Below are 21,183 nucleotides of genomic sequence, written 5' to 3'. Positions count from 1 at the left end.
ACACAACATAGCAGTGTGGTAGGGGCCTCCTACACGTGCAGTGCCAGGGGTTTACCATAGTAGCTCATCTAGATCTGCACATAATCCCTACACGTAGACCACCTTCTTTACTGGTAATGCCTCTTGCTTCCATGGATGGAGGGGGGGGGCAGAAGAATACACGCATGTGGAAACAAGACTGCTATACAAAGGTAGATTTTGTACCCCTTGCCCCACCCACTTTTGCCTCTGGTCCCACCCACCACTGGCATGTGGCCCCTGAGGGCCTTGGACTGGAAAAAGTTGGCACAGAGCCAAACTCAAGATACGTGAAATGCACAGTCACTTTTCTATACTTGACGCTGCTTGCTTGTTGTTTGTTGGGGAGGACAGGTGGCTAAAGACTGAAACGGCAGCATGTCGGGAGGGCCGTTGCCCACCCAAGCACTACAGCCACAACGAATATCAGAGCGCAAGTTGCTATTTCACTTCCTCTGAATAGGTAAGTTTTCCTTCTGTTGCAAGCAGTAGCTTTGGAAAGTGGAGTTGGAATTGCAGTATAGTGTCCCCGCCCCCACTGTGCAGTGGGCCTGATTTGGATTGGGGCCCTTGAGGCTCCTATTTAACAAAATACCCAACAAAACAAGCTATGTGACACATAATACTGCAGTCCAGCATGGTTTCAAATTGGAAGGGGGGCCACATACATTGCAAGGGGCTGGACTAGATGACCCACGGGGTATCCCTTCCAACTATCCAATTCTGTTTCTATGGCATGCTTGACATGGAAGAGCTACATGCCATAAAATAAAGCAAGGGGTGATAACACATATTCTGGGTCACATGTGCCATTCAAAACATGGTGGGAAAGTGGCGCACAGAGGTTCATTATATGCTCCTGGCCTCTCCTGTGTACTGAGACAACATAGGGGCCCCTGTGTCCAGGGTTCTGTTCTTTTGAAAGGGATATAAGTGCAGAGATTTTACACAGAAGCCTTGCTTGGAAGCTTGCTTACAAAATGAGACTCTTACTTGCTGTCAACATAAAACTCTTCGGTCTGGCACAACTATAAAAAATCAATGCAAGAAGCTATTTCTGAAAGCTGCAGGAAGATGAGCAAGAAAATAGCTTGCTTTTAAATCTGCTCACAGGAAACCCAACAAAACTGACTATACACAGAGAATATTAAACACACACACCCAAAATGCACAGCTTTGATGGGAATGTTTCAGTATATTTTAAGTCTCATAAGCAATACAGGTTGAGAAATGTTGTGACATTTGCAGTCATGCTCCATATGGATTTTGCTTTGTAGTGGCACTGATTTTTCTACTGCTAAGTTTTATAACTAATCACTGAGATGTGAAAGAGAATGAAATAATTCAAACCTCAGTGCATTATTTGACATAACAACCAAAGGGTGAAGGATGTCAAAACACATATACAATATAAAGATGTCAAGTTGCAACCTAGCATTTTTCAAGGATCTGTTCATATTGCAGGCATGCCCACTATTCAGATGTGCTACATTGGAGAGCAGAAGCAATAATGGCATGCTTCAAAAGTGACTGTTAGAAGTGCAAAAGCAAAGAACATTCCATGTGCAACTAAAGGATTAATTATGTTAGTGTTGAAGTCAGCTAGCCAACCAAACAAAGTGGCATGATGTTTATTAAGGTAGAACATGCTCTGACTGGTGGTGCAGTTCTGAGGGAATTTTTCCTCTGTATGTTTGGTTGAATGTCTGCCTGTTATGTATAAATTCTGATGTAAGAAAGACAAAGCCTCTCTGCTTCTTTCACCTCACATTCTACACCAGAGCTTTCTAAACTTTTCATATGGATGACACACTTTTTAGACATGCATCATTTCACAGCACAGGAATCCAGTTTTACTAGCAAACCATAGGTTAAACTAACCCCTTCCCAGTTGCAGGAGAAGCGTGGGGAACGTTCGCATGACACACCTACACACTGCAGCCGACACACGCAACATACAGTTTGGAAAGCTCTGGTATGCACTGCTTTTGTTCCGTTTTCTCAGAAAATGCTTACCAGGATTTCTTTTCTCTCTGGACGCTGTCTATTTAAGTGTCTTTGCTAACAATGATAGCCCATGTTCACGTGCGGCAGAATATTACATCAGTATGGCCCACTGGTATTGGCTTTTGAAAACACTCATTTTAAACACATTTTATTGGACGTAGTGGGGGGGGGGAGGTTTCTGCCAAAGGAGATCTCAAAATGAAACATAAACTGAGCACAAGATGAACATCCACATTAAGTTCTATGGAACTAGTGAAATGGCCATCATTATAATGGGCAGGATGTAATCAGAGGGGGGTTTCTTTAGACAACTGTTGTTGTTCGTTGTTGTTTAGTCGTGTCCGACTCTTCGTGACCCCATGGACCAGAGCACACCAGGCACTCCTGTCTTCCACTGCCTCCCGCAGTTTGGTCAAACTCATGTTGGTAGCTTCAAGAGCACTGTCCAACCATCTTGTCCTCTGTCGTCCCCTTCTCCTTGTGCCCTCAATCTTTCCCAACATCAGGGTCTTTTCCAGGGAGTCTTCTCTTCTCATGAGGTGGCCAAAGTATTGGAGCCTCAGCTTCACGATCCGTCCTTCCAGCGAGCACTCAGGGCTGATTTCCTTAAGAATGGATAGGTTTGAACTTCTTGCAGTCCATGGGACTCTCAAGAGTCTCCTCCAGCACCATAATTCAAAAGCATCAATTCTTCAGCAATCAACCTTCTTTATGGTCCAGCTCTCACTTCAATACATCACTACTGGGAAAACCATAGCTTTAAGTATACGGAACTTTGTCGGCAAGGTGGTGTCTCTGCTTTTTAAGATGCTGTCTAGGTTTCTCATTGCTTTTCTCCCAAGAAGCAGGCATCTTTTAATTTTGTGACTGCTGCCACCATCTGCAGTGATCATGGAACTCAAGAAAGTAAAATCTCTCACTGCCTACATTTCCCCCCCTTCTATTTGCCAGGAGGTGATGGGACCAGTGGCCACGATACTGAGGATACAGAAAATATCTGTCCATAAACATGCACCACATTCTCTTGTGGAATCCCTGTCAAAGGCAGAAAAGAGGAAGCTCAAAGCTGAGACATCAACCTGAAGTCTATTCTGATCATGCATCAAGAGTCATAATCCCACTTTTCCTTTGTAATTTGTCATCCATCATCATAACGTCCATCCAAAGTGTGCATGCAGTCTGTCTGGCTAATTGACTGATTCAAGGAGCAGTCAGCTTTGACGGAAAATCATCCTGGGGAATCTTATTATGCCCAGCTGGAATGAGTAAATCGAATGAACCACTGGGCTGAGAAACAGAAAATGCTGTTTATTGGCGTCATTTTATCGAGACCTATGTTTACTGGTGCAGCACAAAGAAACAGGTTGACTGGCATTAATTTGCCATTCCAGAACTGGTAGAAATAAATATAGAAATGGTGGTGGCGGGGAGGGGCGGATATTGATAAGAAATAGAAATTGATGTTGAGGTTGTCAAATGCTACCTTGTGAGACTTCATAGGGCTCTGCTGACTGTGGGGTATGGAGGGTGGGCTGGTTTCAACAGAGCCTTGGTAAAGGGGGTAAGAAAGGCATCCAGACCTACTATTTAGTTTTACAAGCTGTGGCTGTGTAGTTGCTGGTAAGAATCTAAACACTGGTTATTTCCACTCCTGTTTCCATTTCTGTCAGACTTCTCTGATATCCAGCAGTGGTTATTCTCCTTCCTTCACCTCTATATTCTCTTACACTGGATAACTTTACAGAATGTGTAGAAGAATTCTGCAGATACCCGTTATGTTGGCATTTGCTGTGATGTTCCTACCATAACCAAGATATCTGAATGGCTACTATAAATACATGGAAGGCATGCTGAGAGTGATTTGTCTTACTTGGTTACAAGGTAAGCAGCCATAAATTATCCACCAAGAAGCTTTCATAATTTGCCCAAGAGAGATGTATTTCTCAGTCTAGCCTTCCCTCCTGCAAAATAAATTGTCTTAAATCTTCTCAATAAGCTATGGAAACCAGAGAAGAGGACCCTAAATCAGGAGCACGCCAAACTAGAAAAATAATAAGTTTATAACCTTCCAAGGGCAGAATGGGATTATCAAGTAATAAATCTTAAAGCAGCCTTCACCAACCTGGTGCCCTCCAGATGTTTTGGGCTACAACTCCCATCAGCCTCAGCCAGGACAGGATCAGCAATTCTCCCAATAACCAACAGGGACATGGAAATAATAGGATTGCAGCTGTCCATGTTGAGGATCCTCATTTCACACTTCAGTTCTCAACAAGATATCAGCCAACTGATAACAATTTGGGCTTCCTGAGGTCCACACCATGCCCTCCTGCCAACCACAATAACCATCACCATAAACAAATGTCTTCTTTAGAAGCATCAAGACACTTTTGCTTTAATTACAGTGGTACCTCGGGTTAAAAACTTAATTCATTCTGGAGGTCCATTCTTAACCTGAAACTGTTCTTAACCACTTTAGCTAATGGGGCCCCGCGCCACTGCCACGCGATTTCTGTTCTCATCCTGAAGCAAAGTTCTTAACCCGAGGTACTATTTCTGGGTTAGCGGAGTCTGTAACCTGAAGCGTTTGTAACCCGTGGTACCACTGTATTATTAAATTATTATTAAATAAGCATAGGTTTTTAAGGCGCATTGCAAAGCAGCTAACAGAATAGATCAAGCCACAACAATTGGAAGATATCTGTGATAAGCCCCAGTCCAAATTTCTAGATTCTCCTTTGTTTGAATGTGTTTCCTCATTTGTCTTTTCTGTCTGTTTCCCCATATGGAGCTGCAGTTATGGAGAATCCTCTCATCAGTGGGGAAATGAATCCTATAGGAGCTTGAAAAGGAACGAACAGCCAGTGCCTTATAAACGGGCACACACCCGAGCATTTTGCATTCACTTCAGAGCTACAGAACAACTTTCAAGGGCCTCCTCGTGTAGAATATATTGCAGAGTTGCTCCTTAAGATTACCAAAGAAGGAAGAAGAGGAAGTTAAGCTCCTCTAGGAACAGTAAAAGTTGGCAAGTCAGGTGCAACTGGTAAAAATGCAGACTTTACTATTGCTGCCACCCATGATTCCAGGAGCAGGGCTGGATCCAGAGGTATTTGCAGGTTACAGATACTCCTGGGTCCTTACCACCTATTCAAATTTGGACTCAATTTCAGGTTGCTCATCCCTATCCAACCCATTGCTCAACCTGCCACGCCATCTCATCTCAATGTCCTTGGCTTACTTGTCACCTTGGTGGTTGTCTTTGAGGACATTAAAACAAGACACTTAACGGTAAAATCCGACACATGTCAACAATTCCCACCAAGTTTGATGGGGCTGACTCCCAAGGAAGCAGCCTAGGACTGCAACCTGATCACACATAGGATTTTAGTCTGAAATTATTTTAGCCTTAGCATTTTCCAGTAAAGCTAATAAGGTAACCAAGCTGCTTCGTGACAATTTTCACAGCCGCTTAGCTTTAAATAGAAACTGTGCACACACACACACAAAAGCTTTAAGGATGGATCAGTTTCTTAAAGCAGTAAACTCACCAAAAGTGAGATTAAATCAGGTTTTTCACTTGATTTGCTGAATAAATTTGAATTTTGAATACAGTAGCTCGCTCTGATTGCATGTGGTTTCTTCTTAAGCAATGCTAAAATAATCTAATATAATTTAATTTTTTTAAAAACACACAGACACACTCTGTTCTGAAAAATAAAAATGAAAGTTCAACATTGGGATTATGGACTGAACTGGAACTTGCATTTCACATTCTGGGTGATGAATACATAGTTGGCATCATATGAAGGAATTATTACTATTCTGAATTTTTCAGCATGTTGTACACAAGACACCAAAATGACCTTGAGATTCAGAAACTGTATAGTGTGACTATAAACATTAATATAAGAGCAACCACAGGGGCAAGCTATATGTTTAGATACACAACATAGTAAAACTATGATAAGTGGGTTTTTTGTGTTTTTATAATGTAGACCATCCTGTGATCTTCAGATGAAGGACGGCATAGAAATTTAATAAATAAAGAATACTGTATGAATAAATTTAATAAAGGAAGATGATAAATAAATAAATAAATCACCACTTCCCTTCCACCACTTCCCTTCCTATCTGCTGCCTGAAGGCAGAGATGTATGCAAAGTTTTTGAGACCAGGGGATGGGAAGATGGCCTGCTTTGGACAGGTTGCACACCCCAGGAAGGAGCAGGCTTTTAAGCTTGGGGAACTCATATAAATCCTGTTTTAAAATAGCTGCATTGGTTGCCAGCTCATTTCTAGTCCCAATGCAATGCAATCCTCATGTTAGTGTTTAAAACCCTGAAGACTTAGTTCCCAAATATCTGAAAGGCCACCTCTTCCCCTACAGATGCTCTCAGGTGTTAAGATCAGCAGAGGGGTCCCTTTTGTTAATTTCACCACCCTCAGAAGTTTAAACACCATTGAAACATGTAGAAATGAATTTTGACCAGGGAGAAGAATCGGCAGAAGAAGAATGGAAGAAATTCAAAGACTATTTGCAAAAATATTGTAACATTAAGGAACACTGAGTGATGTTGGATTGAAATTAAGGGGTTATTAGCTGTAATGATACAAAAGAATATGAAAAAATAGTTCTTTTTTGTACATAAGTAAAAGTATAAGTTACAATAATTTAAGAAGATGGATTGAAAATAAGGTTTATAGCTGTAATGCTATGAGATAAGGATTTGCTGGATGAACAATTTGAACTGGAATACAAGAAGGGGAGGTATGAGGAGGTCAAGGAAATATGTTATTGGAAAATATGATATGAAATTTATGTGTTTTTAATATTTTTTCTTTTTAATCTTTTTTTCTCTTTTTTCTTTTTCTTTTTGGTTTGTATAAAATGGAAAATCTTAATAAATATCTTAAAAAAAAGAAACATGTAGAAATGAGTCTTCTTTAATAACCATTTAGCCAAATGCATTTCAACAGTCTTTTTCAGCGGCCTGCTATTCCAATTTAAACATTAAATAAACACATATCCAATGTTCTGAGGTAGTAACCACAATTATGTGCATTTGGCCTTTATCAATGTTTTAAGAGTGCTGTTTTAATATTTTTATTCATTTTATGAACGGAATAAATTTACTATTTTGTCAAATAAATGTAACATTAGTTCTTAACTCTCAATTCTTCTTTACATTCACGTCACTTGAGAACCAGAAACTAATCGGAAAATGTATAATATAACATCCTTAGCACTGTGTGGGGTAAGGTTTTATCCACCAATTTGGTGTACTGTTGCCAGCCCAAATAAGGCCCTTTCAGATAAATAAAATGAAAAAGTCAATATGAAGAAGAGCATGCAGACTTGCTGCCAGACACACCTGCCCTTGGACTGTGCAGGTCTGTGATCTTTTAAAAAGCCACCACTATGCCACATGAAACTCCAAAAAATCTTGAAATTTTGTACTGAGATCTATTCTCCACAAGGGGCTATTCTTCCAACGAGAAAGTAGTAGCTTGGTTTCCATGGCAGCAGCTACCAAAAAGGTTGCCTTACCTGGAGTAGCTGCATCTCTGTTCAAGAGGAAATATTTAACACATTGTTATATAAATTATCATTTCTTCCCACTGTTTTATTAATCAAAAGGACGAGAGAGAATCCTCACCTGATTTAGACCACAAAGAACCTTCTACATGCAATTAATTTAATTTCACAAAAGTATATATTTCCTCTCTCAAGCTTTTGTGTTTTCTTACTACAGCTTATATTTAAATTGAAAGGTTGAATTGTTTACTTCAGACCATGGGCTCTTCATCTAAGAATTCAAATCTTGCTGATACTGCATCAAGCCTAATTCCCACCATCTATTTAAGGGCTTGAGGACTTCCCACAGGCATCTGCTTGGCCACTGTGAGAGCAGGATGCTATACCACATGTGTATTTGGCCTGATCCAGTGGGGCTTCTTAAATGTTCTGATGTTCTTATGTTTTGCAGCAGAAATAATATTGCATAAAAGAGTGTGTGTGTGTCTGTGAAGGCCTTTCATACCGTTCATTTCTTCAAGGAGGTTTTCCACATAAGGAACAATGACAGTAGACTGTTTTAAATTTTATCGTGTTTTGCTTCAGAGCATGGCTTACAATACAGCCTTTCTACCTTCAGGGAACCCTTTTGAAATCAACTCTATTGTCACAGAACACAAGCCCACTGCAGAAGATTCCAAGACATGCTCAAACGCACACACAGGTGCCTTCACCATTTCCCCTGCTTAAAACAAAAGCATGTCCTAGAATGGGTGGGGAACAACAGGCCTGTGGGGCCCAAATATTGCCCTCTAGGAATCCCCAGGCTAAACCCTTTCTCTCCAGACCATAACCATCCCTGGCCTTGCTTTGCACCCCGGTTGTTTTTGCTTGGCTGCAATGTGTCCCTCAACTCTGAGGATGCCTCTTGCTTATCTGGCTGGAGCACTGAGAAGGGTGTACAAATGTCTCTGGCACTGACCACCAGTGGCATGTTGCCCAAAAGAGAATGTGGCTCTCAGGATGAAAAAGGTTCCCAACTTATGGTTTTTTTGTTTTTATTTTTGCTTGTAAAGTGCTTAGAAGCACTTTTGTCATATAACTATTAAAAATCCTCATAAAAACTTGCACTGAAATATATATTTGAAGGTATGCCCTTTTAAGATATGCATTTCTAAATGCATTTTATCTCAAGGTATGCATTTTTAAAGCATGCCAATGTCTTTTTTTAAAAAAAGTGCAGCACTGTGTTGACACCTGCAAAGTGCAGTGCATTGCTAATTTCCAATCCACGTTAGTTCAAGAGGAGCAGATCAGGTCAGTTTGTATCAGAATGGGCAAAGATCACACTCCTCAGTTATCCCTAGTTCACAGCCTGCTGTGTTGTAGAGCATTTGATTTAATGAACACTTAAGGAAGGCGCTGCAGAGACTGCTTTCTTCCTCCATTATGATCCATTTATAATGAGAGAGACGATGGTGAGGATAAACTCCACTCCTTTGAATTCTTACACTAATTGCATACAAAGCACAATTCTGGCAAAGCAAGACTTAGCGCCTTCAGGCAATACAGTTATCATCTTGTAACCACACTTCAAAACCTGCCATATAAACGCTGTGGCTACGTGAAGGGAATGCATAAGCCTCTATGCTTCCTAGCAGCTTGAATTGATGAATGTTTAAAGATTCCATAAACTGAAGGTGACGGCTGCTGTAGGATAAAATGGGAGGCAACCTTGGTCTTGAATTTTGCTTACGGCGGTAGGATTCAAATTACAGCATTTTCACACAGAAAAAATAAAATAAAGATAAATCCATCCACTACCCTCCAGGTAGAGGAAGTGGGGCATCTGTTTACTAAATAGAAACACCTTGAGAGGCTTATGAAATGCATCAGACAGAAATGGAATTAAATGTTAATGCCACTCCCAACAGATCTCCCTCACCTTTTTATGCATTCGTTTTGCATTCAATTCAGGATGCACAGAAAGATGGATGAACCAATAACATTATCCCTGTCTATAGCAGGAGTAGTCAATACAATTCTCTCCATATGTTGTTGGACTCCAGTTCACATCTGCTCCAGCCAGCATAGACAATGGTCAGGGATGGGGGGAGTTGTAGCCCCACAACATTTGAAGGGAATTGAGTTGGTTAACCCCTGATCTACAGCTCTATTGCCAGTTGGGCAATTCACTGTTTCATGCTAAAACTCATTTAGTAATTTGCTTGTGACCTCTTCAGTTCGATCATCAATTTCCCCATCTCTTTTTTTCCAGCTCCCTCAACCCCACTGTATTTAGCTAGAGCAAGTTGTAATAGCATGAGCTTGTGAATGCTTTCTCAGAATAAGGGCCAAGGAGTTCAGTAGTGCTCACTTCCAAGTACCTATGAATAGGATGGAAGAAGGCTCTTTGGTGAACACACTGTAGTTCCTCCAGCATCTTCCCAGACACTGCCTGCTGCTCTCATGCCCAATGAGAGATTAGGAGAATGCATCACCCATAGAGTCTTGAGAGACAGTTAAGCATAAATGAAGTGCACTTTGCTGCCAAAGAATCCTGTTTACTCACGTTGCAACCCAGAGAAGCTGACATGAGCCCTCTTTCCAAAATCATGATTGGAGTGAATGAGGAAGAGGGAAAAATAACTTTCCCTCTCATTTACAGGAGCCAGCGGTTTGCAGCCTGCTGCAAGCAAGCAAGCCAGCTACCCACCAACCTGTCAATGATATAGAATCTTGCTATTCCCTTTAGTTTTGCTTTTACGTTTTCTCTGCAGTGTGACCATAGGAACACCTAGCTCAGTATTGTCTCCTGCTCTGGACTACATGTAATGCAAAGCCAAACTATGGTTTACTGTGAATGAACAAGTGTGCTGGTGCACAGGGAGAAAACCATGGTTGCTTTGCTCCTCTCACATCCCTGCTCCTATGGGGAGCTGAGCCACAGATTGCTGGTGTTATGTATTCAGTGGTCTGTGTTTGCCTGAGCTTGAGTCTGGACTGAGGATTCTGAGCTCCTGTGTTTTGATTTGATACGTGATATCCAATCACAGAAGAATTCAGGATTTGGGCCTCTGCCATTGGCCCTTAAACTCTGAGTTATGATTTGCAGCTTGGAAGTTTAGATAGACAATCACATTGGCAGTGGGAGCGGCCCAGGCCTTCAGAAATGTATATAAGCTGTTGCTTTGTCCTTGTTGTCTAGCCCTGTTAGTTGAATAAAGGTAATCTTGCTGTTATCACTGTGTCTTGCCTTGTGGGAACCCACCTACACTTCAGGTGTCACATTCCATCTAAACTCAGGCCCATAGTTTGTCTTGCTCCAAATAAGCCAAGGGCTGTAGCCAGGATTTATCCTTGGCTTGCTGCTGCTTCAACCTTTGCTCCAGTCCAGAGGAGAGAACCACTCCTTCTATCCTTCCCCTAAATTGTTCATTTAGGAACAGAGAAGTGGATTCTCTCCCTTCAATGCTAGTGGTGCCTCCTCTGGCCAAAGTGGAACTTTGTGTTGGGCATGGGGAAGTCCCAAGACAGGGGAGGGGCTGTTGCCACTGACAAAGAGGTAAGTGGATTTATGGAACAGGGTTCACAGGGAATTCTGTGGTATTGCTCACACACCTCTGTACTTGCGCATTTCAATCCTGATGATATCTTTTGCATTATTGAATTTATTTAACGTTTGCTGAATTGTCATTCTTTGTGAATTTATTGATACATTCCATAAACTTGTTTCTCTCCTCCATCCCATGTTCTGTATTTTGACAAGAGGACATTTGATGTAAACCACTTTAGAAACAGTTTGCTGTGGAAAAGTCGCATATCAATGAAATCAACCAACGAAACAAAAATTACTCTCCTATTGCACAAATGAGCAACTAACCCACATCAGAAACTGTAACACAACAAGCCCTTGATTTAAGGAGAGACTATTGACTCTGTTCCTTGTATAAACAAATGCAATGTTTAAGTGCGTTCAAACATTCTTCCCACAGGATAAATGATTGTTTAAATGGCATCCCTTCCATTAATCCTCTTATTCATTCTGCCAGAACACAAGCAAAAGCTCAGCTGTTCCAGAAAGTTCTTTAATAGTGGTTTTGAAGAAGTGGTTAGATTTCACTGTAAGTACTTGTTAACAGAATCACTTTAATAATGTAGACGGACTTGAGAGACAAAATAAACTAATAATAGCTTATAGGGTAAATCGATCGAAAACAGTATACAATACAAGAAGAAATAAACAGAGACATTTTGTCCTTCTTAGCTGTTCAAGCCTAATCTATAGCAGAGAGAAATACTACTAACCATATGGGGGGAAACAGAACTAACCAATCAACCAGAACTCATGACTTTAGCAAGGATCATGCCAATCTGACTGGCTACTAGGCAACAGTACCACCACCACCTCTCTCTTGGTTGGCTGACTGTCAACAGAATTAACCTTTAGGTTAGTAACTGAATGATCTCTGCTGTTGTAATTCCAACAGTACTTCTTTCAGCAATATGCCAATATAGGTGAACATGTTGACAGCTTTGGGAAATATCAGAGTATGGTCAAGATGGATGTAGTTATTTGTGTAATGGCAAGTGAAAAGAGCACTTTCCCCTCCTGTGGTTTCTAGCAACTGGCATTTAGATGCACGCTGCCTCCAACTGTGGAGGCAGAACATAGCCATCATAGCTAGTAGCCACTGATAGCCTTATCCTCCATGAATTTATTATCATCATCTGATACAGGAAGAGAAAGAGGATACAAACATGGTGCCATCTTGCAGATCAAAGTATACATAAAATAGTGACTATTCTTCAAAGGTCTGGTAAATAATCTTTTTTTAAAAAAGCAAATAGAGTCTTAGGGTGAGGCATGGCTTACTAATCGAAGTGTTAAAAGGGGATTCTAGCTATTTCACCTGCTAGGTGCTGTGGATCTCATTCAGGCTAATGCTGTTCTCTGCAAGGATATGTTTTAAAAATACTAAGCAGCTGGTCAAATGGAGTGGGGAGAGGAGGAACCTGTAACCAATGAAAACTGACTAGCATTGTGTTATGTTCAGGCCCACTCGTGAGTTAGAAAATGGTGGAAATGAGCTTCAAAGTCCAAGTCCCTGTGCTCATGAGTGCTTTGGAGTAACAAGTGCAGGTTTCAGCAATGAACCCTCGGAGTCAAAACACTGACTCTATGGTCAGACAAAGTAAAAAGAAACTGAGAAGAACAGAAATATTAAGGATAGGGTATTTTACTTCTCTCCCCACCCCAGTCCCCACCAGCAGCCCAAAAAAGCATGTAATTGAATAAAGAACGAAAGAAAGAAAGAGAGGACTCGTATAATATTATAAATACCGTATTTGTCGCTCCATAAGGCGCACCTAGTTTTTATGGGGGGGGGAATAAAGGAAAAAAATATATCCCCCCCCCCAGCCCCAAAGAGCAAAGAAGCCAAGACAGCGAGCGGGATCCATGCCACTGGCTGTCTTGGCTTCCTCTTTAGCCACACGCAACCTCTCCAGCCGGGAGAGGCTGCGCGGGGCTTTGGCAGAAGCCAAGACAGCGAGTGGGATGGATCCCGCTCGCTGTCTTGGCTTCGTTTTTAGCCGCGGGGCTGGGGCGGGGGAAGCCTGAGCTTCCCCCAACCCCAGCCCCCAAAACAGGCCCAGGAGCGGCAGCAAGATTGCGCTCAGCCTCGCCGCCGCTCCCGGAGCTTGCGGGGCTGGGGACTGGGGAAGCCCAAGCTTCCGGGAGATGGCGCTGCGCTCCCTGGGCTTCAGGCTTCAGGCTGCTTCATGCCACGCTCAGAAAGCTTGCGGATAGCTGCCTGAAGCCTGGAGAGCGAGAGGGGTCGGTGTGCACCGACCCCTCTCACTCTCCAGGCTCCAGCGAAAGCCTGCATTCGTTCCATAGGATGCACACACATTTCTCCTTCATTTTTGGAGAGGAAAAAGTGCGTCCTATAGAGCGAAAAATACGGTACATAACATGTGCATTCCAAATTATGCACATATAATGAGGAACCTTCCAGGGAACCAGGGGTGGGTGGGGTCAGAGGCAAAACTGTGCTGGGCAAAGGATGTGACTCTGAACTTTGTACATCCAGTCAAGCAGCAGACATTGCCACAGTTCAAGGGCATATTCCAGCCAGTCAAAATCACTTGGGGGGGGGGAGGCACACAGCAGGGGCAGTAAGGAGTGTAATCCAGGGATAAGTCACAGCCTAGAGATGGCCCTGGGGGTCAGATAATGAAGCCTGTTGGGCCTGAGATTCCCCACCCCTGGCTTATAGCATGACGTGAGTCAAATCAAGAGGGTGGGGATGTTCATTTCTTCTGTGTCTCCCTTTGGGACTGGGCTTCTTCAAGCTGTGCTTAAGATAAAATCACAAGTACCTCTTTTATGAAAAGACAAAATGATATCTCCATGTAACATCTTTCTCTTGGCAATTTCAGAATTGTACCTGGCCACAGATTCCGATCTAAGATTTTTGTAAATAAGTCATTCAATAAATAAATAAATAGGCATAGCACACCACACATTATCAAACAAACATCATATACAGACTGTATAAAATACGGGCTCAGCGAACACAATTTATCCCAGTCCTATTCTTAACTCCAAAAAATAAATTGATGTACATAGATAATATAATACAACACAGCAACATCACCTACCATTAAGAACCACTAAGTCTCTCTATCATGGCCCATTCTTTCTTCATGGACAGCACTCAAAAATTCAGCCACTATAACAGTAATTTGATCATCGCTGTCCGCCAGCAGGTCCTGAACGTGTAAAGTGTAAAACAGGCCTGACACACTTGACAAATATGTTTATTGTTATCTGGGAATTAAAGAGGAAGGCAGCCGTATGAAAAATAGATTGAATCCATTATGTTATACATTGACTGAGAAGCCACTGGATCTCTTTTACGCTGTACAGGCTCAAATTCCCAACACACAATAGTAGTTTTATAATACCCACCTGCATTGGAAAATGGAAGCAACACATGAACTTCCATTTTTAGACATTGCTATAAGAGCATCATGTACCAATGGAAACTTTTTAAAAGTTGTCAGATGATATCCAGACTTTTTCCTAGGGCTATAGTCTAGTACTGGGACTTCTATTAACCTTTGAAGGCTTGTTTCATGCTCGGTTGGACAATGGTGTTAGCTGAATCCCAGGCACATCATCATCTCGCTCTAAAGCTACACCACTTCTGTTTCTTTGATTTCCCCCAGCTACATTTGCAATGTCCCAAAGCAAATATCAGTGACATTCTTCTTGAAGTCAGTATGAGTAGAAATGAGCCACATTTCTGTGAATTTCAATTTTTATGCTGAAATTTGCATCCTCAATAGCAAGGACCTTTCGTCAAAAAGTGAAGCAAATGGATTGAATAACTACAGGGTTTAAGTGCTTTTTTCCAAGCCTTGGACATTAATCCAACCCAAACACAGCTCTATAAAATCTACCTAAAGTGGATTTTCAATGACCCTCTGCCTGAAAAATGGTGAGGCATTTAAATTGGGGCATGAACATATGTGGCTTAAAATGCAGTGAGATAGTTTGCCCCTGCTGTGTTTCAAGTAACATTTTATGTTGCTGTATGCACAGTTACCTGATTTGTTTCCCTGCACTTGGAGCCCCCCAAATGCCTACTCACCAAAGCCATCATCTGTGCATGTGGTGTCTCTGCACATGAGCAATGGATGTCCAAAATGTACACACCTCAGCTTAACTATGCCTTAGGTTTTTTTTTTCAAATTCACTGGAAGCAGGCTTGAGGGGAAACACATCAATCAGCAGTATTCCTCAAGAAATTACAATATACAAATGGATTTTGGCTATCATCATGTGCACTTGGTTTCAAACACCAATGATGGAACTGCACTGGAGTCAGAGTAAATGGCAATGTGTACACAGTCTAAATACTTGTGGAGACATCTAACTTGTATAGGCTATTATGGCAGGTGGGTGGGGCTGACCACCTCTTAGTCACCTGTGATATCAGGTGAAGCATTTTCCTTTGACTGCATGGTTTGAAATCAAACTACTGTGCTAAAGGAACTGGGGTTTAGAGCTGCCACCAGTCAGCTGATCGGCAGCAGCTGCATACCCCACTTTTCAGGCAAACTATTCCATCCTGTTTGGCTTCTGCAAAAGTGGGATAATGGGGTGCCCAAGGGAAGAGTGGAAACGGAACCACTTTTGCTGCCTACCCTCAGATAAAAGGGGTTAAAATGGACTTTTGTCCATTTCGCTTCCTTTCATGGGAGTCAATCACTAAGCACAGTCAATACTACTAGTCCTTTAATCTGTGCTTAATTAAAACAACAACAACAACCCAGACTGTTCAAATTAGTATCACCTATGTGGTGCAAGCGAGGGACGTGAGTGGCGCTGTAGGTAAAACCTCAGCGCCTAGGACTTGCCGATCGCATGGTCGGCGGTTCGAATCCCCGCGGCAGGGTACGCTCCTGTCGTTCGGTCCCAGCGCCTGCCAACCTAGCAGTTCAAAAGCACCCCCAGGTGCAAGTAGATAAATAGGGACCGCTTACCAGCGGGAAGGTAAACAGCGTTCCGTGTGCTGCGCTGGTTCGCCAGATGCAGCTTGTCACGCTGGCCACGTGACCCGGAAGTGTCTGCGGACAGCGCTGGCTCCCGGCCTATAGAGTGAGATGAGCGCACAACCCTAGAGTCTGGCAAGACTGGCCCATAAGGGCAGGGGTACCTTTACCTTTACCTATGTGGTGCAAGCAGCATGTCTCAATTGCAAAGTATGCCCAAAATCCAATGTTTCAGCTACGTATCGGAGTTAAAGTGCATTGCAAAGCTTTTGCTTTTTCTTTTGCAAAATCTTGGTGTAATAGAGCCATGCAAAAGGAGCAGAGTGGAAATTAAAACTAATTTACTCACAGGAAATCAACCATAGTGGTGCTAATTGCCTGCAGACAAAGACAGAAGCATCTGCAAATGCTTGAAACTAAAGCATAAATAATTTGTAAAGGCAAATGTTGAGCTGAAGACATACATAAGAGGGAGTTCAAGGTAGCATTGAGGCAACATTTTGCTAATGGCACTCAATTTTTCTCTTATTGTGTTGCGGTGGTGAGTGAACATCTCAATGGCTGTGCAGGATCCTCCACAGCATTAGCTAATGGGGAGTTTGAGCAAATGGAGATGCTTTAAAAACAGATTTGCATCAAGAGGGCTGGAAAACCGGCAGGTAATAAATAAGAGTTGTATCTAGTGAAGACTTTGTGCTAACAGAAGGTACTTCTGCTTGCACTAGGTAGGGCCCCAAATTTCCCCAAGTCCCCCCCCCTTAGGTTCCTTGAAATAGTGCTACTGGGGACTGGGGGACCATCTGGAACAACAAGGGATATGGCATAGAGGGTTGCAGTAGATAGGAAGGATTGGCAAAATAGCTCAGTCAGTAGAGCACGAGACTCTTAATCTCAGGTGCCTTGCCTTGTGTGAGCAGAAGCCTTTCCTGCAATTATTGTATACAACCACAAGAATTGTTGGACAAATGTTTGGATTTCACTATGAAAGAAAAATAGTCCACAGAAAATAAAAAATGAAGAACTATATGTAACTGTATTATCTAATCAGCAGAGAGCCACGCTAGAAACACTTTCTCTGCAAAGAATGTAGCAAACTCTGCACAAAATTCCAGTTAAGAAAAACAAACTCATACACGTAGGATGGAGTCACACTATCTGAAATAGGTTCTGTGCTGTTCTAGTTATCTTTGCAATGCCTGTAGTTAATGCCAAGTCTCCATTGCCTGCCCCATTAACTATAGCTGAAGATCTGCTATTAAGTGGTATAACAGGCTATCTCCTCGCTCCACATCTTAGTTTCTGTTTTTCACACTACTTCAGTTTTGCTCTGCTTCTTTCCACACTTCATCCTGCTCTGACACCACTGCCTTATCTCTAACCCTCCTTGCTCTAATTGTCAGGAACAGAAGAACACTAGGCTTTTATGATCCTAGCAAGCCACATGGTTTTAGAAGCAAGTCAACTGTGTGGCATTAGTGCCTAGTTGCAACAGGCATGGCAGCGGTGGGAGAATTGCTCTATATTTCACCACAAGGCACCTAAGCTGGGAAATGGAGAAATGATGCAGGCATTCATTATCCTGTTCCGGTTTTGATGGGTTTGGGAAACCTCTAATTGTTCTTATAAGGATGTGAGAGAAGGCCTCCATTAATAGGCTTTCCCATATTCTGCAAGAGGAGCAAACAAACCTATAGGACTTGTGTCTGCTACATTCTATCAATCCACCTAGAAGGAGAGAGAGAAAAAGCTTTCTTTGAAAGAGGTCATCTTTGCAGCCTCTGAGACAATTCTTTGCCAGGTTTGGTTTTAACAGACACTTACAACTCCTTGTTTAGAAGCCTCCGCAGTGGAAGTCAACAGCTTCCTTTTAATTACAACCATCCCAGTGGGAAGGAGAACATTACTCTCCTCAACAGGGTGTGCTGTCTGCTCCACAAGGCTGGGACTCAAAGTTGAATAATTTAAGCAGCAGGCAGGATGCCAAGCCACTTACAGATGTCAACAAAGGAAGCATCTGAAATGATGATGACCACAACCACATTTCAAGTCTACACACAAAAACATGGCCAATAAGTTAACCAGCACTTGAGAGCCCAGTGAATAGCCTTAGAGCACCAGATGCTGTAGCTTTACGGAAGCTCAAGAGGGTCTGGACTTGGATAAGGGTGGGCACTCGGAGGACCACAAAAGAGCAAGCTATGCCTATCGCAAAATAAATATTTGTCAAAACTCAATAGGTACTTCGTTCATATTATTTGAAGGTCCTTCCTCGATTCATCTCAAGCTTTTCTGATTGAGAGAGAGAAGTTGTTTATTTGTTCATTTAAATGCATGTGTGCTGGTCCCAGGGGGAAGGTCACCATTGGCGTAGTCAAAGCCCGGTCCTGGGTCACTAGAAACAGTTCACAAGGAGTGGGGCGAGGTCCGAAGCAGGAAGCCGGGCAGGGACAGGAACACTGGAGGGTCAGGTCTGGGTCCGGGCAGGAACAGGTACTCAACAACGACGTTGCTCCCACAACCTGGGACCGGGCTGACTGGCCTTTATATTCTCTGAGGCCAGGGGCGGTCCCGGCCCCCAGGAGACCCGCCTCTCCTGGCCTTAAGGCGAGCACTCCTCCTGGGAGAAACCAGTTCCCTTCGCCTCTCTGCCCTGAGCCTCTGCAGTTCAGGAGAGGCTGAAGGGTTACTGGGCCCAGGGGGAGACTCACCTGTAGGCAATGAGTCCTCAGTCACCTCTGGAGCCAGAGTGGATTCACCTGGTGCCTGCTCCTGAGGATCCGGCACAGGTGCAGGCGCTTCAGAATCAAGGCCCTGCCCCAGTTCAGCCGGCCCTGGAGGCGGGGACTCCTGTGCAGGCTGGGATTCCTCCGGTTCAGCCTCTGAATCGGATTCCCAGGCCATCACAGCATGAATTTATTATAAGGCTTTGACATGAAACCAGCTGCATTTTCCTACTCACACCTAATCTCAACAGGAAACCTCTTGAAGTGGAAGAGGCAGGGAAGAGTAGAGATACCTAGATTAATTCAGAAACCATAGCATCTATTTGTCTTTTCAAGCATGTGCCTGTCCAAGGTATATTTTATCTAAGGACTGAAATAAGAGATGGTTCAATGATAGCATCTTGAGAATGGATACTTGATTGGGCTCCAGTAGTGTGGAAGGTTCTTCTGCCTGTGCCTCTCCCAGTTTCCATCACACACTACAGTCTTCATTGATGCCAGTTTCCCATGCTATTTTGGATAATTCTCCAGCCCTAAGACAAGTGCAGCAATCATGTGTGCAGTGGGGGAAATCACATTCTGCTCAGGCATAGAATTGTAGAGTAGGACTGGACCCTGGGGTCATCTAGCCCAACCACCTACAATTCAGGAATCTCAACTACATCAAACAGGACAGATGGTCATCCAACCTCTTTAAAATCTCCAAAAAAGGAGAGTCCACCACCTTCCAAGGTTTTTCCTGAGGTTTAATCAGAATCTCCTTTCTTGTAACTTGAAGGTCATACGCTCTGAAGCAGGAGAAAACAAAATTGCTCCATCTTCCATGTGACACCCCTTAAGATATCTGAATATAGCTATCATATAACCTCTTCTCTAGGCTTACCATACCCAACTCCCTCAACTGTTCTTCATAAGGCTTGGTTTCCAGACTCTTGATCATTCTGGTTGCCCTCCTCTGCACACTTTCCAGCTTGTCAACATCCTTCTTTAACTGTTATGTTATGCCTGTCCTCTATGAAGACCCTTAGATCCTTTTCACATGTCCTAGTGGCAATCCAGGTATCCCCCATCTTATAGTGGGGCATCTGGTTCTTCCTGCCTAAGTGTAGAACCTTACATTTGTCCCTTTTAAAATTCATTTTGTTAGTTCCAGCCCAATTCTCCGGTCTGTTAAGGTCTTCTTCAATCCCAATTCTGTCTTCAGAGGCATTAGCCACCCCCTCCAGTTTGGTGCCATCTGCAAACTTGATGAATATCCCCTCATGTGTGAGTAACATCAAGGAAGGAGCGTTTGCAGCTAAGACCCTTGAAGGCCTTATAAGAAGTTGCTGCAGGACGCAGTGGCGTAGCGTGGGTTGTCAGCACCCGGGGCAAGGCAAGTAATTTGCGCCCCCTAACCCGTGGATTTGCGCACCCTAACCCTAACCCCCAGATGTTGCGCCCGGTGCGGCCGGCCCCCCCTGCACCCCCCACACTACGCCACTGTGCAGGAGACAGACTGTGAGCATCATGGGAGGGCTGTTTCTAGGACTAAAGTGAAACTGGGAAGGTCCCTTGATATTTTTGCTGTTGGATGCTGCATGTTCTTTAAGTAATCTTGTTATAGTTATAGAATTTAAAAGTGATTTTTGTGTTATTATGATTATGGTATGTTGCTATATTTTTGTTTTGCTATGTTATTATGAAATTGTTTTTGTACTGTTTGTCTGAAATGTATCCCTGTTTCTTTGTAGCAAGCTGCTTTCAGGATGATTTATTTTGTGGAAAAGTGACATACCAATAAAATGAATGAATGAATGAATGTTATCTTTGTTTCATTGGGACTGAAAGGTTCTTCCCTTAGTCAAAGTTTGTTCTTATAGTTACGTCCCCCCACCCCCGTTACTAGGTCTGCTGTCTCCATCTCTTCATTAATATGCACTCAAAATCAGAACAGGTTTCTAAATGAACATATATGCCAACAGGAGAAGGGAAAAACAAAAGAAAACCCTCAAAGACTGTTCTCATTAGAATATCTCATGCTGATAAGATATCAAGGGTGAAATTCTACATTGTACTTTGATGAAAGTTCTGTCTGTGCAGATGAAATGATCTGCCTCTCCTTCCCTTCTCTGTTTTTCTGGGGCTTCTCCCAACCTCCCTAGAGTCAATTTCAGGGATGGGAGGTGCAAGGGGGGATAAGGGTAGAAGGGAAGTCTTTGAGCAGTGCTACCATAACAGGGTTTTTAGGTGACTCCTACCCCAAATGTTTAATAGTGATTTTGCAACCTTTTATAGTTATCAACCTTTCTGGAGGAGCTGCAAGTTTTCTTTCCTTTTTAAATACTAGGAAATGCTTTGATATGTTCCAAG

The 21,183-nt window shown here is 42.8% G+C and overlaps 1 protein-coding gene across 1 annotated transcript in view; it reads right to left on the bottom strand.

Annotated features, from left to right (window-relative positions):
- SLC35F1 (solute carrier family 35 member F1) overlaps positions 1-21,183 on the bottom strand; it is a 182,434-nt gene that overhangs the window by 65,223 nt on the left and 96,028 nt on the right. The window lies entirely within an intron of this gene.

This window comes from Podarcis filfolensis (assembly GCF_964270895.1).
Source record: "Podarcis filfolensis genome assembly, chromosome: 3".
Classification (NCBI taxonomy): domain Eukaryota; kingdom Metazoa; phylum Chordata; class Lepidosauria; order Squamata; family Lacertidae; genus Podarcis; species Podarcis filfolensis.
This window is presented reverse-complemented; position numbering and strand designations above follow the sequence as displayed.